Genomic DNA, 22,824 nt, shown 5'->3' with positions numbered 1-22,824 from the left:
AACAGTTGACTTATTCTCCATAAGAATAACATGGGTATTTTAAAATTAAATTTTTTTTGAATTTTATTCGTAACAATTAGGCGCATAATAACGCTTCAATATACTAAATTATTTGTTTTTTTAAGCTCTACAAAATTGTTTAGAAAAAAAGTAAAGTAAAGTAAGTAAATGAAAAGTGTTAAAAGAAAGCAGCTATAGGGGTGTTCATTTGAAAACGTTCCATATAAAATGTTGTGTAAGGCTTTTAACTGACACAAGTAGAAGTAGTTGGTCAATTTGTAATGAATCCTAATACATCGTTGCGAAAATGGCAAAGTGTTTTCACAGAAATGTAGTTAATTTTACCATACAAAATTACGCTTTTCTACTGCAATTGTTTAATGGTAGGAGATAGAAAGAAAACTTAAACACGTAAAATATTTGTTTAAAAAGAACTTTTCAAATCATATAAAATGTATTATATATTTCTGTTTAAAGGTCTTGAATTTTCGGCTTTTTTAATTGCAAAATAACACGAAAAATTCACTTACTACAAGTTATTTTAAATAGTAGGTCAACAATAAGCTTGAAAAAGATTTAGTGCTTTTCCGATCAGTGGTTAGGATAATATGTTAAACAACTTCATAGTCTTTTTTTTTAAACGTGTTGACCCACCCTGTAAATATGGTTAAAGATGAACTTTTTTTATACAAAAATTATCGGGGTGATTAGTCCTTAATTGATACACCCCAAAGTATATCCTAAATTGATGTATCACACAACCTATGTTTACATTTGAAAATATCTCAAAAAGCGTTCATACCCCACAAGTTGTGCTCTTTTGGGACATTTTTCTATATTTTAAATGTGTTTATTGGATTTGGCAAGGCCAACCTACGGGGAAATGAGAACGAACAAGTGTTAAAAGCCTTACCTTTGTAAACAACAGAAATGGATGGTTTTAAATTTCACACCCTGTTTATTAGCATTAAAATGGTGGGTATAATTTGTGAAAATAACTTGATTATTTTAGATTTATACTATACTGAGATACTATACAAGAGATAGGGTATTTCAAAGTAAAGATAAGTGAAAGGTGACAGTTTTGTTAATGACTGAGCTCCGCTGGTTCTTTACCTACTATCGCAAAAGAGATTAGGAGCTTGATACTCCTAAGACAGCCGGATCAAGTCTTAAACCATCATGAGGTTTCGCTGTGTCAACCTAGCAGTTATTACTTAGGCTAGATCCACTGTCAGCCTGATGTGACCCACCAGTTATTTTTTAGGCTAGATCCACTGTCAGCCTGATGTGACCCACCAGTTACTACTTAGGCTAGATACACTGTCAGCCTGATGTGACCCACCAGTTATTACTTAGGCTAGATCCACTGTCAGCCTGATGTGACCCACCAGTTATTACTTAGGCTAGATCTACTGTCAGCCTGATGTGACCCACCAGTTAGGACCCACCAGTTATTACTTAGGCTAGATCCACTGTCAGCCTGATGTGACCCACCAGTTATTACTTAGGCTAGATCCACTGTCAGCCTGATGTGACCCACCAGTTATTACTTAGGCTAGAACCACTGTCAGCCTGATGTGACCCACCAGTTATTACTTAGGCTAGATCCACTGTCAGCCTGATGTGACCCACCAGTTATTACTTAGGCTAGATCTACTGTCAGCCTGATGTGACCCACCAGTTACTACTTAGGCTAGATCCACTGTCAGCCTGATGTGACCCACCAGTTATTACTTAGGCTAGATCTACTGTCAGCCTGATGTGACCCACCAGTTATTACTTAGGCTAGATCTACTGTCAGCCTGATGTGACCCACCAGTTACTACTTAGGCTAGATCCACTGTCAGCCTGATGTGACCCACCAGTTATTACTTAGGCTAGATCCACTGTCAGCCTGATGTGACCCACCAGTTATTACTTAGGCTAGATCTACTGTCAGCCTGATGTGACCCACCAGTTACTACTTAGGCTAGATCCACTGTCAGCCTGATGTGACCCACCAGTTATTACTTAGGCTAGATCCACTGTCAGCCTGATGTGACCCACCAGTTACTACTTAGGCTAGATCCACTGTCAGCCTGATGTGACCCACCAGTTACTACTTAGGCTAGATCCACTGTCAGCCTGATGTGACCCGCCAGTTATTACTTAGGCTAGATCTACTGTCAGCCTGATGTGACCCACCAGTTACTACTTAGGCTAGATCCACTGTCAGCCTGATGTGACCCGCCAGTTATTACTTAGGCTAGATCTACTGTCAGCCTGATGTGACCCACCAGTTATTACTTAGGCTAGATCCACTGTCAGCCTGATGTGACCCGCCAGTTATTACTTAGGCTAGATCCACTGTCAGCCTGATGTGACCCACCAGTTATTACTTAGGCTAGATCCACTGTCAGCATGATGTGACCCACCAGTTATTACTTAGGCTAGATCCACTGTCAGCATGATGTGACCCACCAGTTATTACTTAGGCTAGATCCACTGTCAGCCTGATGTGACCCACCAGTTATTACTTAGGCTAGATCCACTGTCAGCCTGATGTGACCCACCAGTTATTACTTAGGCTAGATCCACTGTCAGCCTGATGTGACCAACCAGTTACATAGGCTAGATCCACTGTCAGCCTGATGTGACTGATTTGAGACGGATAAGGGTTTGCTGATGAATGTGAAAGGAGTATAAAATGCCACAAGGTAAGATATCTTCAATACTGTTACAACTAGAACCTCTAGAATTCTCCAATAGGTATAGGATAGTTTGGCTTCATTCAGTATTTGATACTACAGAGACATTATTTTTATATTCAAACTAGAGATATCCAAAATGGCTAGAGTACAACTATATCTTTTTCTATAAATGGAAAGTGTTTGAAAGTAAACAAACTTGACTGGTCTGAATTTCTGGAATGGCGACCATACAAATGTAGGTATTTTATGGATGGAGATGGGTGTAGGATGAGTGGCGTGATCTTGTTAGTGACTAAGGCCGACATGTTCCATACACAGATATTAATTACAAGCCCATACAACGAATGGAAACTGGGGACCTACACTGCCCAGCTAACCCAAAGTGTCGTAATTAACAAAAAGTGGATTTTGAGAAAACTCAATTCAAAGTTCACTATATTGCTGAATTTTCCCCCTCTAGTACTATTTTACTTTTATTTTTACCAAATGATAGATACATTCATGTTAAATAAATGTGGCAAGTTAATTTGATTGTTCTTGATATTAAATCTATTACTTATTTAATACGCAAGCAGGTTTTTTGTGACAATTACTCCTCCGAAACTACTGAACAGATTGACATGTTTTTGGTGTCATTGGAAAGAGCGTAACGTGAAGTTGTGCAGGAAACTTTCTTTCTAGGGAAATAATTAAAGAGTGAGGCCCTGGGGGTCTTTAATTTTTGTATTCCTCCATAAGATTAACATGGGAAACAAACATTGTTATGAAACTCCAGCTGTTGTCAGAAATTAAAAGTGAGAAGAACATATGTCAATTGTAAAATTATGACAGAGAGGTTATGCAGAAAATCAGGTGGGGTAGCTTATGGTTATTTGGTGCTACTAAAATAAAGACTGAAATTTGCAAACCTACTGGTGACAATGAGTGGTACCATGCAGCCTACATTATCATTGACAAAGACCAACATGGACAACCTATTGCGGCTATAAGTGGAAAACATTTCTACAATACACTGAAAACCAAATCAGCTTTTGGAAATGATAAAATATTTACATGAAATGTTGATATATTGAACTGTTAAGTATGTTATGAGTATTATCATTAGTAACGTAATCTTTGAGTTGACTCTTTTAAACTCATCTAAATTTATGACTTATATTTCTTCTTAAATAAGTTATTTGTTTTTAAATAACTTATTTGCAATTGCTCGATTTAGAGCAACATGTACACTAGTATAGATTTAATACGCAAGCAGGTTTTTTGTGACAATTACTCCTCCAAAACTACTGAACCGATTGACATGTTTTTGGTGTCATTGGAAAAGGCGTAACGTGAAGTTGTGCAGGAAACTTTATTTTTAGGGAAATAATTAGAGAGTGAGGCCCTGGGGCCCTTTAAAGTTTCGTATTTCTCGATAAGATACATAAGATCTTAACATGGGAAACAAAAATTGTTATGAAACTCCAGCTGTTTTCAGATATTAAAAGTGAGAAGAAGAACATAGTATTGTAACGTAATTGTAAACAGTCAATAAGTTTGCTAATTTAAAAGTTTGCTACAAAGTACAAACTTACTGAGTTATTTACTGAGTTAGTTGAAATGAAATATTTACTATTTGAATTTGGGTTGGCATAAATAGTACAATGGAAAAAAGCGAGAGAGCCTTGATATACAAAAAAGAAAACTGAATTAACACTGTGCTGCATTTCTTAGTAATCGTTAAAAGAACCGATTTGCAAACTATGGAAACATAGGAAAGTCATAGAACACCACCAACGAGAAGAAACAGAAATAATGTTTTTTTCGTTATTATGGACAACTTAATGCGGCTATGAGTAAGGCTATTTGTAGAAAACACTGAAAAACAAGATCAGCTTTTGAAAAATGATATTTACAAGAAATGTTGATTATCTTGATCTTTTATGTACATCTTGAGTATTTTCATAATCTTTGAGTCGACTCTTTTTTTAAGTCATCAGAAATTATGGCTGTTATTTGTTTTAAAATAAGACCTGTAATACTTAGAAATTGCTCGAATTCAAGCAACAGGTACACTAGTAAGTAAATAAAATGATGATAAAAAGACATGTCGTACATACGGCGGTTATATAAGTAATATACGTATTTATTTGTAGATAGAGTGCCGTAAGTAACAAGGAAAGCTTTCATAAAGGAATAGTATTTTATTAATATAAAATTAATCACCATTATTTTTTCTCAAAATTATTTAATATTTGTTTAAAGTCAATTTTTAATATATAATAATATTTTTATGTAAATTAACAACATGTTACAAGTACTTAGGGTTGTAAATAATAAGTTATGGGACATTCTGAAATAATACTAAAATTCATTGTATGGTGAAAAACAAAGTGATACAAAATTACATTAAGAAATTCTGAATGAAAAATTAATTGCATAATGAAGTAAAGTTACCATAATGTGAAAAATTAGTCATAGCAAGACAGGTTTCTGTGAACAATATGGTAATGGTTGTTATATACATAAATGAGGAACAAAATTTAAAAACTGAACTGGTGTTTTTAAAGTTAAAATTTACATGAGGAAATTATGAATGAAAAAGTAATTAATTGCATAATGAAGTAAAGTACAATAACATGACAAAAAGTGGTCATAGTAAGACAGGTTTCAGTTTACACTATGACAATTGTTTGGCCTCTTGAAACTATAATCTATTATATACAAAAATGTGGAACAAAGTTTTTTTCAAACTTTTCTGTCAAGCCTTATCTAAATTAAACTATTTTAATTTAACAATCTCACTAATGCTTACTAGACAAACACTTATTTTACTATTTTATTGTAACAATCACTAATGCTTACCAGAGAAAAAATATAAGTTAGGTAACAAAGTAAAGTCTGTTAACAAAAAAAAATGATTCATCCTACAGAAATTGACAATTTTAAGTTTAAGCTTTTTTTATGAAGTGTTGTTTTTTAATTGGATTCATATTAAAATGTTGCATAACAACTGATCTAGACATAATCAATCAGAAAAAATAAATTCTCATAATTTTCTCAGGATTTCATAGAAGACAAAGTTACTAATCCTCACCTCTGTTAACTGGTTTTATTACCATTTGAGTTTAAGATTAAAAAAAGTAAAACAAAAATTGTTATAGGTAAGTATTAGGACTTTCAGAGAATAGGCATAATGTAGTGTCATTATCAAGATATCTATCTATATATAATTCAGTTTTAAAAATCTTTGTACAACTAAATCTAGAGTTCTACTGGACCGATTTTATTAATTAATGGGTCGTTGGAAAGGTTAAGTCGTGTAGATTTGCAAATAATTATGAAAGTTTGTTTTTGTTATGATTTATGGTGAAAAGTTAAAAAAAAAACATGTTTTCCATGAGAAATACATTGAAAACGGTGTTTTTCACACTTTTTATTTGCGTGCGACTTTTAGCTGTCATTTTTTAATATTTCCAAGAAGTGCATGGTATCAATTTGTAGGAAACTTTATTCTCTTTCAGAATATTAAACTCCACTTTGGTCGATTTCCTCACCATTTAAAAGGTATTTGCAAAAAATCTAAGCAACCTCCGAATTTTTAGTAATGAGAAAATATTGAGTTTGGGATATTTTTGTTAAACTTTGTACAACTAAATCTAGACTTCTACTGGACCGATTTTGTTAATTAATGAGTCATTAGAAAGCCTAACTCATGTAAATTTGCAAATAATTATAAAATTGTGATTTTATAAAATATTTGTGGTGAAAAAGAAAAAATAACAAAGATACATTAAAAACTGCTTTTTTAAAGTTTCTGTTTTCAAGATTCTATTTGTAGCCAGATTTTGGCTGCCTTTATTAAGTATTTTAAAGAAATGCATAGTAGTTATTTAAAGTAAATTTTATTCTCTTTCAGAATATCACATTAAGTTTGGTCGATTTTCTCTCCATTTAAAAGATATTGGCAATAAACTAAGTGATCTCCAAATTTATAGTGGTGAGAAAATACTGAATTAGATATATTTTTGTTAAACTTTGTACAACTAAATCTAGACTTCTACCGGACCGATTTTGTTACTTAATGGGTCGTTGGAAAGCCTAATTTGTGTAGATTTGCAAATAATTATGAAAGTTTAATTTTATTAGATATTTGAGGTGAAAAAAAAAAAAAAAATAATACATTTAAAACTACTTTTTTCCAAGTTTATATTTCTAATTTTATATTTGTAGCCAACTTTAGGCTGCCTTTATTGAATATTTTCAAGAAGTACATGATAGTAATTTGTAGGAAATTTTATTCTCTTTCAGAATATCACCTTCCACTTTTGTCGATTTCCTCAAGATTTCAAAGTTATTTGCAAAAACGTTAAGCAACCTCCAAATTTATAGTAGTGAGAAAATACTGAATTAAAGATGTTGTTGTTAAGCTTTGTACAATTAAATCTACAGTTCTACTGAACCAATTTTATTAATTAATAGGTCATTGGATAGCCTAATTTGTGAAGATTTTCAAATAATTATGAAAGTACTGTTGAGGTTGCAAGCAAGATCGTTTGGCTATAAATCGATGATAAATAACTCCATTTTTTTTACAATTTTCGTTGGTCGTGATTTATCTGTGTGCTTTAATGAAATGGAAGCTGGTATTTCAATGAAGGTTCTTAGGTCAAAACAAGAATAACGTAATTAGAATTAAGTAAATATATCTATAAAACTTAATTCCATATTCAATATATAATCAAATTTATATTTTCTGATTGAGCGATACAGTATCTTGAACTTAACTGATTAAAACTATCAATACCTCAAGTGAAAGCCTTTGAAGTATTTTAGGACAAAGACATATAAAATAACTTAAATAAAAATAGAGTTACGTATCATTGATTGCAGATAGGTACTAAAACCATTGTAATTATTGTTGATTCGTGATTCAGCAGTGTGCTTTAGGTAGTCCAATCTTAATAATCAATAGCTAAAATGAGAGCTGGTATTTCACTTAAGGTTTTTAGACCAAAATGTATAATGTAATTAGAACTGCTGGAATACATCGTTAATTGAAGTGAAAAAATTCTTTCGTCGAGTAATACATTAGATAAATTAATGATGATGCTTGATGACAAATATGTGCTTGCATAGCTTTAAGAAAAAAATTATGAAAATCGGGAGGGTAGAAGAGCCCTCCTGTAAACCATCGCCAGCCTGCGAAACATTGAACTCGAAAAAACCAAATTTAACTCCCATAAGAAATGTACAGGGAGGCAGTTTGTGCATAACTCGAAATATACGTCAAAATGAATGCCGATGCTTGATGGCAAATTTGCGGTACGTCCATACCTTTTTAAGGCCAAAATTATGAAAATCAGTCGGGTAGAAGAGCTAACACGACTCGGTGTTTCTAATTAATTTTTCTTTGATTAAATGTTGTTGTTAACCATTTGCATTTGTGTTTAAAGTGTGTTCCTTATGTTAATTGTGTGATTCTAATGTTATGTGCTTAAACTGTACAATTAATATTAGTGAGTAAAGTGGTGTATGGATTTCATAACCATTATTTTACTAGAGACCGTTGTATTTAACCACAACGGGCACTGTTGCTAGTCTTATTATAATTAACAGTACTTAAAATCACCTCACCTCCGTGATAAATTAGTAAAAATTGAAATATTCCCTCCTCATTAAAGTCCATGTTATTCTTATTCTCACAGGTTGAACTGTTAAATCTACTCTAACTTTTGGAAGCCATCTTGCTTTTGTTGTTTAGTTGATTTGTTTCCAAATCTGTTGGAAAAACATTTTTCAAAACTATTCAATGTTTAGGTAATTAGTTAATCCCTAGATTGCTAGTTAATAGTGTTCAATCTAAGAAACTAATAAAATACTTATTTTTTTATTTATCAAACTGAAACCAACCAGGTGAAGAAACCAACCATCTTCGGCGAAGAATTCCAAACAGGCCATTGTTTTACTTTGATATTTTTACATTAATTGGCATTTATATTTTGTACATGTTAAAATGTACCGAAAACATGTCCTCTTGGAGTAGCATGGGATTAACACATGTTTATAAATGTTAAACAATAAAGTGGTGCACCTTACGGAGATGCATGAAACTACATGGAGTATCATGTCATTGGTTAGTGCTACACTCTAGCGAGCAATATTGCAACTTCATATTGCAAGGGTTAAATATAGAACGAAACAAACCCTTTTGGAAATCTTGAATTTCAGTGTCAAATCTAAGCATTCAATCATTAATCTAGCATTAGTCTGATCAATAATCACTTCGTTAATTAAGTACCAAAAATAGCCTACTAATTTATATTTTGCATACCATATTTTGTGGCCATTTTATATTTAAGTAAACAATCAAAAAATTCTGTATATTAACAATAAGATATGCCAGTTTTAAACAGAATGAACTACTAAGTAACCGTAGCAAAACAAAATAAAACTTTTAACAATTATTTAATAACAAAACATATCAATTTTATTAATACTATTTATTTGTTCTTTAGTTCCATTTTGCCTGGAATCTGTGATTGTATGCATTTACGCAACACGACTCTAAATAATTACACTCTCTATTCAAATTTATAATGTAATAGTATAAGTAATATTTCAATATTTCAAATTAAAACATTAGGTCACCATTAGGTCTTGATGTTTTAAATTAATGTACTGTATCCTTCTCGCCCTCTAAACCTTATATAAACTAAAAGGGCAAAAAATCCAGTATATTCAATTTTTTTTCGGATCAAATTTAACAATACAAAACCCTCTCGCTGCAGCAAACATGTTGAATGTACGAACTTACACAGGGTGTTTTTTTAAAAACTTGCATCTTTATTTATGTAAAAACCGCAATAGATAGAAATATGCAGTTGGTGGGAATCATCTATTGACGTAGGGGGCACAATGTTTTTGAATTCAACGTTACATTCACATTCCCCCCCTCTTCCCCCCTGCCCCAAACTTAATTTTTTTAAATAGCAAGGTTTCCCTTGTGACATATCAAATAAAAGAGCATGAAAAAAGAAAATGTTTGATGAAAAAAATTGAAAATCGGTTCATAAATTTGTGAGATATTCCCCCCCCCCCTTTTCCCCTACCCATAAGTTGTTCTTTGATAGCAAGGTACCCGCCCTTGTGACATATCAAATGAAAAATAAATTTCACCAAACATTTTCTTTTTTCATGCTCTTTAATTTTTTATCTCACAAGGGGTACCTTGCTATTAAAAAAAAAATTAAGTTCCGGGGAGGGGGACGGGGAAATATCTCGCAAATTTATGAACCGATTTTCAATTTTTTTTCATCAAACATTTTCTTTTTTCATGCTCTTTCATTTGATATGTCACAAGGGGTACCTTGCTATTTTTAAAAATTAGGTTGGGGGCAGGGGGGAAAGGGGGGGAATGTGATTGTAACGTAGAATTCAAAACAATTGGGCCCCCTACGTCAATAGATGATTCCCGCAAACTGCATATTTCTATCTGTTGCGGTTTTTACATAAATAAAGATGCAAGTTTTAAAAAAAACACCCTGTATACATGTACACACTGAATATACATGACGTATTTGTCTTATTGAACTGTCCTAAAATATTTAAATAAATGGAATTTTTGGGTTTAGGGATTCTCCCCTGGAAAAGCAAAAAGTAAAGTTATTCCAGGTCGAGCCCACACCACCTAAAATAATAGGTTTTTATACAGAAGACATTTGCTGAAAGTAAAGAGTAAAGAGCATCCATTCTGTGCTAAACTGAATAGGTAAATCAAACTTAAATATCATCATTGAGCATTGAGCATTGAGAGAGCCACGCACATCAAAGTAAATATACAAAGCTATAATAATTAATTAGCTAAATATTTAAAGCTGAATATATATGAAAGGTGTTTGTGGAATGAAATGAAATGATTTGTGTAGACTTGTTATTGATGAAAATCAGACATTTATTTAGCCAGGACCAATTAAATCCTCAATAATAAATGACTATATGGGTCCAGTTTCCAACCATCAAACCAACGCTTGTCCAACTCTGTCCAACTCTTACTTTAGGCTCTGATACTTAAAATAACGGAATGGATACCTCACTATTCAAATTCAAATATATAAGTAAGTTTACTAAATAAAGAAAATGTATAGGTGGTTTAAGGTGAAATGGAAATCCTTAGTGAAATTGAAAACATTGAAACGTCAATAAACTCTTTACTTTTTGTCAACTTAGAGGATCAAACTAAGGATTGTTGTCACAAGTCTAAAAAGTTCAAAACACACCAAAGTCACGGAGTTGTCAAAGTATTATTACTCAACAACTTCATCCATTAGCAAGTTTTTCATTCTTTATCCATCAGAGACGTTCAACTTTTAAGGCTTTACGAGAAATTACAGTAAAACAGTCTAGGTAATTTATTTTAATGTGTCTGTTTAGATCTTTTACTAAAACAACTGAATCTACAAAAAGAGTTTCTCTGGCTGTTTTATTTCATAAATTGCATTAAGTAATTACTTGGGGACTCGGAGTTTAAAATAGGCGTATACTTTTATAGATCTGTATGTGTATAAGCTAGTTTTGGCATGTTTATATCTTCATCAAGTAGGATTACATTTACCTATTTAAGCCTATTCTTGACTCTATTTTATTTTCTTTTTTGTTACTCGATGTCATTGAAGTATAACGCGTGGTTAGTTATTTCGTCATATATTCGTCTTTTAAACTGAACTATAGTTAATACAATGATAAAATAAAATCTTAAACAAAAAGGATTAAATATAAAAGTATATACACAGTTTCATGATTTTATATCTGTAGGTCAAGACGGTTAAATTAATAAGTTTACCTACAGCTGTTTTTTAAAGTAGCCGTTTCAGTTCAGTTCTTAGAGTTGAAAAATTTCACTTAACAGCATTGTTTACTCGCACAACAGCATAGTTTTACTTAACAACACGGGTAGTGGACCAATGAGTATCAAGGATTGAGAGAGTTTAAATAAAATTGTAATGCTTTGAACTTCGAAGACGGCTGATTTTGCTGCAGTGTGACGACAAAATTATTGAAATTTTTAAACAAAAACTGACTCTTTAAGAACAGACCCTATATAAAATATATTTTTTTTTACTTAAAACTAAGATTTTACAAACAATATTTAGAGGAAAGTGGTGGAGCAGTTTGTACACGCAAACGTACTCATATTAAAGTACCGGATACGCATTCCTAAGTGTGAAGCTACTCATTATGATTTTTTCTTTTCTGTCCATACAGTGAAAAACTAGAATAATTTTGAATGTTCATAAACAAGTCCAAAAATGTAAATTTTACATAAAATAAGAATGCACATATTATGTTTTCATGTAGGATACAAATGGATAGGTTTTTATGCACGCTTGACATTGAGATTTTCAATATAACAAGCTTAACCTAAAGATAAATCTACGTAAGCTTACGTAAAGTACGCATACAATGTTAAAACACTGCAATGTTATGCTGTATTTTCAAAAGTAAGAGGCTTTGATATAAGTAAAAATGCAAAGATTTCCTAAGCCTTATTTTAGAATGTAAGAACCAGTAAGAACGAATCATCCAAGTAGCTTACTTTGATCTTACTTCTAAATTATTTCCCGGTTAGAACCATTCAACGGTCTCTTTGCAGAAATAAACCGTTCAAAGAAATTATTATTACAAATCTTCAACTAAATAACCTACGTTCTTTATTCTCATTTTAAAACTATATCAAACTTCATAACAAAATATCGAATTATGTTTGTCTATAAACTATCTTAGTTTAAAAGTATGTTTACGTTAAATGATACCGAAATATTACGGATTTTTTCGAATCTATTCTATAATAATTCATTGTGCAATATTTAGATGATATACAAAAAACAATAAAAAACTGGAAAAACTAGTATCAAGCAAGGATTATAATTTATGAAATATAAAGTAGTAGGCCTATCTACAGATGTGACTATCAATATAAAAAAAAAATAAATACCAGCTCGTTGATTACATTTATAATGGTTCATATTGCTATAGTTCATATAGTTAGTAATATAGAATCCTCAAATTTTATATGAAGCAAAAGAATAATAGAAATAAAATAAAGACTAGGGCATGTCACCTGAAATAATTGACCCAACTTCAGATTAAATATACGAAAACATGTTATATTATATGACGATATTTTAAGTAAAGTTACATAGTACTTATAATTGGTTACAGGTTTATTTTCATAATTTGAGTTGTTCGAAATAGTGTCATCGTTTAGTTACTAGTGCATTTCCTTCTGGCGACAATCAGTAATAAATATTTTATGTATGCATGCTGAAATCAAACAACTCTATCATGCAAAGGATGTTTTATCGTAAAGGAACCCTAAGTAAGGGCTTACTAAGGCTTAAGTAAACCCTGCCTTTCCACGTGCATACTTTACTTAGCGATCATCCTGGATATACATTACCCACTTTTTGGTTGTTTCCTTATGTGATTTTCTTTTTCTAGCACTTTTTTACATTTTACTATAACTAAATTATGTAATTAGGCTGATGAAGAAAACATTTCACGTTAAGCTGTATTAAATATTTATTTCTAGAGACAATATTAAATTTTTAAGTTTGGCATAAACTGTTTAAATGTAGATGTTATTTGGTAACTGGTAACTGGTTTTAAACTGTAACCAATCTAAGCAAAATTATTCACTTGGTTTACATAATATATTTAAGTAGTCTATGTATGAAGAGCTATTTTACCAAATATTATGTAAATAATTGAAAACAAAACTATGTTTAGATTTTACGATTTCTCAGTAACTCCACTTGTGTCAGAAGTGAATAAGATATTTTCAAACACTTCTGCAGAAGCTACTTTATGTTCAAAGAAAACATTTCTCAACATCCTTGAACAAAAACATTTCCAAACGTTTATATTGGCTATTATATTATAATAATATTATGCACTCTGTCCCTTTGGGTAATATCGGTCTGGTATTGTGCTTTTTAGTTATGTATTAGAGTGATTTGTGTGTTTTTTTAATTAGTTGTTGGGTGAAAGATAATTCTTACAATCAAAAATAACTGATTAAACAAATAAAGCACACTTGTGATAGTTTTAATAATGCTTAGATTACGATATTTTTTTGTAATTCAACTGATAAGTTAACATATATTGAACACTAATAAATTATCTAATTAAGACACATTGAAAAATGAAAACTAGCCTGTTAGATTATATTATAACGTACAATTATAAGATTCACATGTTCATACTATAGAGAGACATGTCTATACTATGTATAGTATTTATAGAAATCTAGTTACCCGTTACATTATTTGAACAAATATATCCAATCTAGTGAAACAAGTATACCACACCTTTCTGAACAATAACAACAATAATGATAAATAAAATCAAGTAGACCTCAAAAATTAAGTTTGAGGTGTATTAAAAGAGCTTCGGTGCTGACAAAGGAATTTAACTAGTTATTCCTTAAGGATAGCAGGTTCTATAATCTTTTAGTACAGCAATAGTTTGATTATGAGCTTAAACATTTTCTTGGTCTCATCAAAGGTGTACAAATATAGTTTTTGTTGACTCCCTTATTTTATAGCCTAACTAAAATAACGTCTTGTCGGTTTGTATGCTGCCAGTAGTTATTGCAGTAGTCTTTTTCCAGTAGTTTGTATCCTGTCTTCCAACAATTCCCTCTCAATACAATACGCCAAATCTTTAGATAATAAGCCAACTTTCTTTTTAGTAAAACATATTTTATTTCCACTACACTGCAAGGTGTCTTAAGATTTGTTCAAGTAATCATGTACATTCAAAAGTTGAAGGGGGTATTTAAATTTTTTATTAGCACTAAACGTATACTTTTTACAATTTAATAATGTATTTATTTATGCTTAAAAACGTTGATCAGTCCTTGTACGAAGCACATTAGTTAGCAAATTACAGGTTCTTGTGGGTAATGGTTAACACCATAAACAACATTAGCAATGATTTGTTGTTATTTGGACGTTAGAGATATATTTAGGTTAAGTCGCTTCTCTGTTCCAATAAACAAAGACTACTTTGTCAGTATCACCGAGCCATTAGGAGAACGCAAACAAACATTTGAGATAAAGTGAAACAAAAACTATTCTTTATATAAACAGTGCTGGTCTTCAACTGCTTTCATTAAATCTTGCAAATCCAATTCATTGTACAAACACATTTATGTGTTGGGTACACTGATTTCTATGCTTAAGAATAATTCTTCACATAAAGATCACTATATGATTAAGAGTGTAACTTTATCACTATAATATGTAAGGATTATCATTTTTGCAATCTATAAAAAACACTGACCTATAAACGCTAACTCTTACCAAGTTAAAAACATTAATTTATTTTATGTTTATTTCATCATTTTATTCTATTTATTGTAAGCAAGCTTAACATATGGTCTACAAGTGACTAAGCAGCATGTGAGTATGATTGTACCATACAAATGTTGTACCAAAGTAGCAAAAATATGTTTTCCTACAGTTACCTAACAATGTACATGTTCTCTCACTGATTTGAGAAAGCAAAGTGGCCAATTCGCTCATCAGTGAGACAATGTTAACATTGTCTCACTCTAATTACTTTGTCTCACTCCAGATTTGCAACGTGAAGGCACGAAATAGTGAGCGCGTAACATGCATGCAACGTCGTATGCGCGCGAAATACGTTGGCAGCACTGGCTGTAAATCAGCTGGTCAGCTGTTGTACTGTTGTATTTGTCACTTCACATTAAATGTTATATTAAAAGTTCACTTCTGTGTAAAAATAGGTTATGTTTCTTCACAATTTTTTTTGTTTTATGGTAACTGTAGGAAAAGTATAATGTGCAACTCGAGTTCAAAGTACAATTGCCTCACTCGAGAAACCATTCCTCACTCGCCTACGGCTCGTGAGTAAGGATTTCTCTCGAGTGAGTCAATTGCTCACTTTTCTCACTAGTTGCACAAATAACTATTTTTAAAGGAACAAACCAATTAGAGACAAACATAGAAAATAATTGAAAACAACATTGTACTTTTACCTATTTACCTCTTAGGGGTATTGCTACAAGTTTATCTAAAATGTATTGTCCTCTTGTTGGTTATTTATTTATATTAATATAAAGTATTTTAACTTGCTAAACTCTGATTAATATTGCGAGGCAAAATATAGGCCTACTTTAATATAAAACCTAAAGCATTGGATCAAATAATCAGCGTAAATGGACCTATATAAACTGCGTAATTTAGTATAATTACTTTTAATATCATAATTTAGTGTTGTACTACTAACTATTAAGTGGTTAATAAATCTAAAAAGCTCAATAAATTGGAGGCATTAAGTTGGTAAAACGTATCATATTATAACTCTTAACGTGCACGTTCGTTTGCGTTATAAACATACTTTATTTGGAACTTTTAGGAACAGAAAACTTTTGCTTTTACCAGCAAGTGTCATTCAAGAGATGACAAGTATCTTTTAATTTACTAAACATTTTATCCACCGGGAGAAAGTCTGTTTTTAAGATAAGTTTGTAATTTAATGTATTATTACCTGTAATGTAAAATATAACATAAAGTAACTCGGGGGACAAGCCTTGTTTGTAGTAGTTAAAAATAATTCAAAAATAGACAAAAACTGATTTCAATACAAATCATAATTAATTATTAATGTAGTCACTAAAATAGTAATAAATCTGTATTGTAATAATGTGTAATAAAATAAATTGTGGGATAAACATTATTTTTTTTTCTCTCTAATCGTTGAAACCCGTTATTGACTTTTTACGAAAACCGACGTCTCACATACAATATACAATCAACAAAATCATTGTAATCAGAAGATATTTTGCTTATTATTATAGATGTAATAAGCAAATCATATTAGTTCCGAAATAGCTATCTAAAATTTTTACCCTGTAGTTTAATTTAACCATATCATTGCGGTATATTCTCTGAAATATATTTAACTGCACTTTTAAATGTCTCAATTAGTTTGCCCATTAAAAAAGTATTGTTGCTACTAGACATCCCATACACAATTTCTATGGTACTTTTTGCTGAAATATGGAAACCCACATATACAGTATAGTTCGGAGTTGCATTAAAGCTCACGTTTAGAGGGGAAGACCAAGCAAACAACGGTTTGGTTACATTATACAGTACCACTAATTTTTGCTGAATTCCTTTTGTCAATGGATTAACATACTTTTACAAGAAAAGTCAATTTGGATGCTTGTGTTGTTAAAATTGATAATACATCCAAAATACATTCAAAATTAAGTTGAATAAAATGCAAATACAAGTTTAAGACTATTTAGAAACACAGGACATGAAACTGCAAAAATAGCTTTAGAGCTTTCTAGAGGAGATGTCACTTTTCTAATGGTATTTATCTCATAAAGTAAAATGCATTTTTACTACAATAATAATGAAGTTTACCAGTGGCATCTTGGTTTCTTTAGGAGAGTATACATATATCGTCTGCAAAACCGAGGTTACCCAAACGGGCGTTAATGTCCTTCTGCAATTGTGTACTTTTTACTGCTTCCACTTTTCTCATTACATAGTCCATGACGATCGTGAAAAGAAGGGTAGAAACCAAACATCCTTGCTTCACACCAGCCTTCACTAAAAGAGGTGACTAGTTTCGCCTCATGTTCTCCACAACACATTGAACATCGCGTGACCAATATTTCGTAATATTAACCTCTAAAAAAGTTCGTCGAATTAACCTTTCAGTTACTTTTTTACATTAACAATAATAGTTATTCTTAAATATTATTCGGTAATGACAATGGGTGAAACGTGTTCAATACAGATCAATTCGGTCAAAATTACTGCAGGTTCAAACATTAGCTTTAACAAGCTAAAATGTTTACATTTTCAAATTTAAATAAATTAATAATTATTTCGGTTCAAAAAACTCGTGGTATTTTACCGAGAATTTCTGAGTGCCTATCTTAAACCAATTAATATGTCTGAAGAACGTACTCAATTCCGTTGTTTTATGGAGCTTGGCTTTATGAGTATGGTTCGATCCATTTAGCTTCCGAATTCCTCGTCTTAGTTTTACCATCTCTGAGCAAAATGACCCAACTGTTATTTGAAACATTTCAGTAACAGCGGCGTTAAGAACTTTAAAAGTATTATTACAAGAAACTTTCCTCGTTTACAACTTTTCCATTCTCCCTTCCAATTTTCGATGTAAAAAATGTTAGTGGTATTTCTGAAAAAATATCGTTGGGTTTTTATCTCTCCATAAGCAAGATCGAACCAGTGTATTAATATTAGTTATTAATTTTTTTTATATGAGTTTAGTAGCAAACCTGCATACAATTGAACGTCTATTTTACTTGTAATTATAACATAAATAACTTCATTGCTGACAGTAAGACCTGTAAGTCAGAAAGACCTCAGTTCAAATACCACTTATAAGTTTAAACTGGCAAATTACATCCACGCTAAAATGGATGAACTTAAATTCCCTGTAAATAACGGAATAAAAATTTACAAAATAATTATTACGACTAGATTATTGAAAGTTTGGAATACATGTTGTGACCAAAAACTAATTGTTTCCCTAAAATGTTAAAGAATATTTCGTCACTAGAGCGTAAAGTAACTCTTCCACTCGAATTTAAGTTTGACGATCGAGGCGAATCCGAGGTGGGAAAACGAGCGAGGGTTGAAAAGTCGCCTTTTGCCCGTGTGATGAACTATATTTTAGTCATATTGCAACATGATTTAACAAATCAAGCTAGAAAACGAAAATACTTTTCATGTAAAGATAACCTCTCAAGACAACTTGCAACCGGTTATTGATTTTGTCAATGCAAATTAGCTGCTTTTTAGGAAGGGATTCAATCATGTTGTCTATTACAATCGTGTATGTTTCAATCAATTTCGATATATGAGATTGGTTACATTTAAAGTTTACTACTGAGCTCATTATAACTTAGCATTATAACATATTATAACAGCTCACTTATTTCCTAGGGAATAAAAATGCTTATTACTCACAAGAGGGTGAAAGAGCAACTTTAGACGTGCAATGGATTTATAAAAAACTGTGATTTCAGCTGCATTATGATGATTATTAAAATTGTATTGAAGCAAAACGGCTTATTCTGGAATATAAAAGATAATTAAACTCGTATTTATTATTCCTAAATTTAAAACACATGCTAAATCTAAATAAGTTTTAGCTTTAAATCACATATTACTAACAAAACAATTTTGATTGCTATATTATTTTACTCTTTGAAGAAATATTATAGACTCTAATTATACATTTCAGGTATGAGTTGGTCATACGTGTTAATGAAGTTCTTCCAACCATTCAAAGTTAAACTACGCGTCTGATTCATAGAACTATGCATACAATCAATAAAATCTATTATTATTGTATTTGAATCTGCTTTGTGACTTAGGGAAGAAGTACATTTTCTTCTTTTGCTATTTGGTTTTAAACGTATAACATGATTACAAAATAAATTAACATATGCACCTGAAGTCGACACTGTTTTAGTAAACATTTTAAGGTTATGTTAAACCATAAATAAATCATATTCTGGAGTAGAAGTAATTTTTATATTTTATATTATAAAATTGCTGAAAAATCTGTCAAGGAAATTGGATATCTGGAACAGGAAATTTAACCTACGGAGATGTGAGATCACCTAGATTTGGATTGTGAATATTGATTCATTTTAAGATATAAATTGAATGTAGATTAATTCCTGCCTTATAATTAAATCTTAGAGAAAGTAGCAGTGGCTTAGGAGCCTTTTATGAAATACCAAATACTCCAACCAAACTAAAATGGTTTAAATTAACTTAAAACATGTAGTGATTAACGAAACAACGTACCTTAAGATAGCTATTATGGAATAGGTACTTAGAACAAACAAACAACTATCATGAAACAACTGACAATATGAATCAATTTATTAATTAAACATGATTTCAAAACAACTTAATTTTTAAAGTTTGTTGTTTTTACTTTTTGTACTAAATTTTTATCTAATTGATGAAACTAGTTGTCTGATATTCATTACGTATAATGGATGTTTCGCGGGAATTACTCTTTCAATTTAACCGTTCTCAATCATTTGTTTAGTTTGATCATCCTATGGTTTGAAGTTGCAAACCAAAGATAATAAATATTAATTTAGCTGTTTCAAAAACTAGTACAAAAATCAACAAAAGAAATTATAACACAATGCTCAGCTGTTTAAAATAGTAAATTCTACCTAATGCTGTATAGTGTATACTGTATAATGTCATCAAATATTCAATAGATTTTAATGGTAAGTATGTCAACAGTTTTTTTTAAGTAAATGTTTAATGTCATTAATATTGTTCCTAATTGATTTAAAATGTGTTTACCACTGATCACTTAAATGCCTACACATTATTATATTACAAATGGCTCTGTTTTAGTTCGTTATCCAAGATTAACATGTAAATCCATATTCAAGTAGTCATGCCACAGAATAAAAACCTTACCTTGATAAAGTTTGGTAAGGTCTTTGGCCTTTGCTTACCAAAGAATAGTTAGAAGTATGGGTTATTTGTTCATACAACCACGTCCTAACCATAATGTAGAAAAAGTAAGCTGAAGTGCGGCTGTAGGTTTGTTGCCACTTGTCAAGCTATATAGGAAGTGTGGCTTATAAATCCCATAATCTCTTAAAGGAAAATGGAAAAAAACATTTTTGTATAGTTGATTTATTGTAATTACCTTATTCCAATTTAAATGGCAAAAGTTCTTAGCAAAACGGCAGTAATAATATTGTCAAATTAAATTAATTAGGAAAAGAAAAATATTTTAACTTGCCAACACATAATTAGTATTTTGTGTTTATATGCTGTTCGAAAATGTCACTGTAGATTTAGGGAAGTCTGTATTAGCAATGGGAAAACTTCATAGAAAACGTGGATGGGTCGTCCTAGAGGCAGCATGGTAAGGATGTAAGGGGTATGGTTAGATTAGTCCTAAGATAAAGTTATACTTATATTAAGTTTAAACCAATAATCTTAAATCATCTACGACTCTTAAATACCAAGGATTTAAAACTGTATAACAATTTTGTAACTCCAAGAGTTGGATCCTTTTTTCCACGTTTAATTTTTACTTTCAATTTATATCTATTGTTCTTAACATGCTTGCATGTACAATTTTCAATTATTATTTACAAAATACTTTCAAAGTATCTTAATATTACAAAATATTTTTGACTTCACACATTGTAATGATGTAATATATATTTAAATGTTAAGCCAATACCTGGTTTCCTTGAGAATGTGACACGATTCTGTGGTTAACGGATTCCAATAATCGTTGAGGACTCGAGAAGAGGCCATTATACCTCTACGTATCGGAGCATTAGTGTTGGGGTGACAATCCAATTTGAATTTCCACCTCTTGTTTAACTCTAGGAGTTTTAAGAGTGTAATTGTTTGTGTCAAACTAGTAATTACATCTTATTTTGGTAACAACAAAATAAAACATTTCTTTATCGCAGAAGTGTTATAGATTATATAGAAATGAACCTGTAATTTGGGATTTTTGTGTACTCTACAAAAACGTAGATACATATGTACTTTTATTAAAACTACGCTACGTCTTTTTAAATAAAGGATACTACGCTCGTAAGGGAAAGAGGCCCGAGTCTATTAATTAATTGTTCTTATTCTGCAATCTGAGACAAAAATTATAAACTGGTTTAATTATTTTATTACAACAACCTTTTGAAAATGATCATGTAACGTATATATACAAAACAGCCCATGTTTTTTTATTTAGAATATACAAGTCAAGTGGCTTTCGTTCAAGTAATTCTCGAATCTATGCATATGATTTCCTTATGAATATTTACCATTCGTTCGTTCGTTCGTTCGTTCGTTTGTGTCAAAAGAGCCAAAGCTCCCCAACTGCAACCTGGTACCTATAATTAAACATAACCCGGGCCCCATGGTGTGGGCCGGAGCTTACGCACCAACCTTAGACACGCCATGGACATGGATGACACTTAAGGTCATCTGGCTCACAGGCTGCCGAAGCAACCCTTCAGACAGAGGGTTGCCCCTCAATCCTAACCAGGGATACCGGTTACTTGGTCTTACGTGCCTCCAACTGGGTTCCCCCAGGGCCAAAACCCCGACAGACCATGATGGAGTCCATGGACGCAACATAGTGCAAGCGTCACTCGTGACCTATTTAATCCCTGACAGGTCAGAACCCGCCATCAAAGCCAGGAGGAAGGGGACCGTCAGCAAGCTGACGGGGGAACCCCAACCCCTATTTACACCACTACCCGATCAAGGCCATCCCATTCACTGGAAAACCAGAGATAACTAGGGCGATAGATCCCCAGAAACCCCCAGCGGGCTTGATTCCAGCGCAACCGATCTACTTCATTTGCCCATCTAACCCAACATCACTGCCGGGCCATCAGGGTTTCCCAAAAGGAGGCAGGTATAGAAGTGGGACCTACCCGGATGAACCTATCCACCAAAGGTGGCGACATCCTTAACTCAATTGAGGTTCCATGGAGAACCCCCCACACTCTAGATAACCATACCTTCTGGGCTCAGAGACAGGGATTGGCTGATGGAGTGAGCCCAGCCGTTGCCCTCACACTGCGGAAAGTCCCCGTGAGCTTACGGGTACTCGCCCGATTTTACCTCCAGGAAAGGCTACTTCCAAATTTGAGGATTTGCCACACAAAATGTTGGTCGCACAAAGCAAGCAGGCCGAAACCCATAGGACCATAGTCACAGGTAGGAGAATTGAAGGCGCACTTTCACCTCTCCGAGAGCTAAACACCCCACCAACCTGGATGGAGGAATGTCACTGGGGGCTCCCCCTAAGGGGCTGGCGCTTCCCAGACGTCCATGACTATGGTCTACTTGAAATGTTGATTCCAACACCGAACAGTTACCTCCCCTTTGGGGGCTTAGCAATTTCCCGTCTTTCACCTCCCAGGAAGAGGCTACTTCCAGAGCCGAGGATTTGCCTCACAAAATGTTAGTCGTACACAACAGGCAGGGCAAGCCCATATAACCACAGCCACAGGTAGGTGAGAGAATTACTCTCTGAGGGCTAAATACCCCACCATCCTGGA

This window comes from Macrosteles quadrilineatus, unplaced genomic scaffold (assembly GCF_028750875.1).
Source record: "Macrosteles quadrilineatus isolate MER2022 unplaced genomic scaffold, UCM_ALF_1.0 Scaffold_9__3_contigs__length_116548681, whole genome shotgun sequence".
NCBI classification, from domain to species: Eukaryota; Metazoa; Arthropoda; class Insecta; order Hemiptera; family Cicadellidae; genus Macrosteles; species Macrosteles quadrilineatus.
The sequence above is the reverse complement of the archived record's forward strand: the minus strand, read 5'-3'. Positions refer to the sequence as shown.